This window comes from Petaurus breviceps, unplaced genomic scaffold (assembly GCF_028583685.1).
Source record: "Petaurus breviceps papuanus isolate PSGF00001 unplaced genomic scaffold, PetGlider_PUasm1.0 126, whole genome shotgun sequence".
Taxonomy (NCBI): Eukaryota; Metazoa; Chordata; class Mammalia; order Diprotodontia; family Petauridae; genus Petaurus; species Petaurus breviceps.
In genome coordinates, this window is record NW_027185655.1 from 21112562 (window position 1) to 21115879 (window position 3318).

Genomic DNA, 3318 nt, shown 5'->3' on the forward strand with positions numbered 1-3318 from the left:
GTCGGGAAGGGCTATAAAGGCCCTAGGGCGGAAGTAGAGGGGGGACGCGACGCGACGCGAGACGCGATGTAATCAGTGGAGAATAAACACCCCCGAAAACTCCCTCCGCTGTCTGGTGATTGTTCCCCTCAAGGGGCCGGTGACGACCGAAGACCCGGATATGGGTAAGTAGAGGACCGTAGGGCAGGTGAGGATTCCACGGGCAGAGGGACCCCGGCATAGAATAAATTATTTAACATATATACATACACATATATTTTATTTTTAATTATTAATTTAATATTTTATTTTTCCCAATTACCTAAAAAAATCTTTAACAATCTTTTTTCAGATTTTGAACTCCAAATTCTCTCCCTCCTTCCCTTACCTCCCCTCCCTGAGACTGTAAGCAATCTGATATAGGTCACACATACGTAATTATGTAAAACATTTCCATATCAGTCATTTTATACAAGAAGACTCCAAGAAAAAGAATGAAAGAGCATGGAAAATAGCATGCTTCAGTACGTATTCAAACAATATCAGTTTTCTCTGGAGGCAGATAGGGCTCTTCATCACTAGTCCTTTGGGATTGTACATAGCTCTTCTGGGCCTTGGCTCATTTGAATTCCCTAGAATTCAAACATTGTTCTCCGGGTAGAAGCCTCATGTGCATTGCATGCCAAAACAGAATAGACTAAAATCTGATGGAACTTTATATTTAGGACTAAGGTGACAGCCATCTCGGGGCTATGTCAACATGATATAACTTAGGGCTATCACAGTCTGCCTAACTCCTCATTACTGCTTCCTGGGCTACAACTTCTGCTTCCAGATAGTGACAGTCTTCAAAGACGAGGGACTTAAAGCTAAGCTATGTATATATTGCTTGCCTTCTCAGTGGGTGGGGGAGGGACAGGAGGGAGAGAATTTGGAACTGAGAAAAAAAAAAGAATGCTAAAAATAAACATTTTTTAAAAAGAAAAAACTATGTATTGATGCCTTTTGTTCTTACACTCTTCATTTCCAAATATATTCCTTTCTACCTCACCTTCCCAGAAGGCCTTCTCTTGTAAGAAGAGAAAAAAAAGTTAGTTTCAGCAAAACTAACCAACACAATTGAGTGCAAGAATATATGCCATGACCCATGCCCTTACTACCTCACCTCTCCAGACATTTTTTCTGATCATAATTTTAAGAATCTGATAATAATTAAGAAATCATCTCTACCGGATTTTTTTCCAAGTCACTTAAGACTTCTTAGATTTTCATCCTTTATTTTTTTCAAAGTTTTGATATTTCTTATAATGTTGATTATTATTTTCTCATCAGTCTATTCTAATTTTAAAGCATTCAATTCCTGAGTGAGGTGTTCCATCAGATCTTCTAAGGTGTCAATTTTCCTTACAGTTCTTTCCTCCCCAGCATTTCCCTTCTGAAATCTCTGGTTCCATTTCTTCCAGGTACTCCCACAGTTCCTATGGCTGAGAGTTTTTTTTTTTCTCTGTGAAGGTTTACTTGGACTTGCTGTGGGCTCACGTCCTCTTTGGGGTTTATCCCCAGGGTATCTCTCAAACCACAGTATTTCGTTGCAGTGGCCACAGTTTTCCTTGGTTTGCTCATGGAGAAGGGGTGCCAAACTCCACAATTGCATGGTGTGGGTTTGGCCTACTCTCACTGCCTGCTGGCCCCTAAGAAGAGTGAGCCAGACTAGGTCAATTGGATCTTTCTGGCTGCTCCTGCTTGTTACAGGGTTCTTGGACTTCTCCCTACTGTAGGCTCTGCTGCTGAGGTCAGGGGTGCTCCCAACACAGGCTTCAGGCACTGCTCAGACTGGATTTGGTGTGGGATCTTAGGTGGTACAGTGGATAGAAAGCTCACCTGGGGTCCCAGGAGACCCGAGTTCAAAGCTGACCTCAGACACAGAGCAAGTCAGGCCCAAATTTCTGTTTGGTTTAGTTTCCCCATCTGTAAAATGTGGATAATAACCCTCCAAGGACAAAACCAGCCTCAGACTCTCAAAAGTACTGGACCTGCCAGGAAGAGCTTGAGTCTGTTCCCTCCTGAGCCAGGCTCAGGCAGCCAGCCAAGGGTTTGGGGATGGCTCTCCCTGGGTGGGCTCTGGTGTGATTTGACTTGTTTGGAGAGGCCCTCTGGGCTGAACAAAATGTCCCAAAGTAGCTCTCTTGCTGCTACAGATCTTGGAAAATGGTTCAGGCGTGGCTAAACCTTTAGGCACTATGGAGCTCAGGGGTGGCCTATACTCTGTTCTTCCTGCTTTGTTCTCAACCTGCCCTACCTTGTGTATCCCAGGATCCCAGCAGGACTACACGGGTCCTCTGTAGATTTTTGGGTTGGATAGGGGAGTTTAGAGGTAATTCCTTCCATGGCCTAGTAAAGTGGGACCTCTCTAAGTCTGACGGAGTACCTTTGGAAGACATTTTTGTGTTCTAGCACAACACAATCTTCCCACAATACTCTTATTTTTAGATTACTTTTATTTCTGGATATATCTTTTCTCTACCCCACCAGTCATTCCTTGTAACAGTAATATAAATAAGTATATTTGTATATTTATTATTAGTAAGAAATAAAATACTTCTATGTATTTACAATAAATATAAAGGAAATGAGATAAAATCAATTCTGAAAAAACTAATCAGAAGTCTGACAGCATATATAATACTGTACGCCCAGTTCCCTACCTTTGCAAGAAGGGAAATGCCTTTTGAGAGTTAAAAGATTTTTGTGAACAGCTGTCATGGCTATCTGAAGATAGGTGTGCCTCTGTGTATAGGTTGCAAAAATAAACAGTATCCCACTTTAGGTGGAAGGAAAATCTATTGCATCATTGTCTAACTCTAACCCTATTACCATGAAAGCCTATTGTTAAAGTCCACAGAAGAGGTATACTGTTCATGTTTGCCAATATTTCATATAAACATTGTAGCTTTCAAAGCACACTATGTCTCTACCCCTTCTATAACAATTTTTAAATTAAAAAATATTCAGCCAGGGGCGGGAGGTAGCACAGCGAGTAAGAGCACCAGCTCCAGTGTCGGATAACCTGGGGATCGAATCCAGGCTGACACTTAGCACCACACCCAGAAATAACTGGCCATGTAACCTTGAGCAAGTTGGGGAAGAGATGATGCCCAGATCCAGGGAAAATGTAAAATACCCTGTCCTCATTTTTAATTTCACTATATTCCAAGCTCAGCTGGTAATTACGGTAATCTCTAAAATAATTCATCTTGCTTTAAATCTCTGAACCCTTTCTTGGCCCAGGAAGTGTATCAGCAATGCCATATTCACAATGCCTATAGAGATTACAAATAT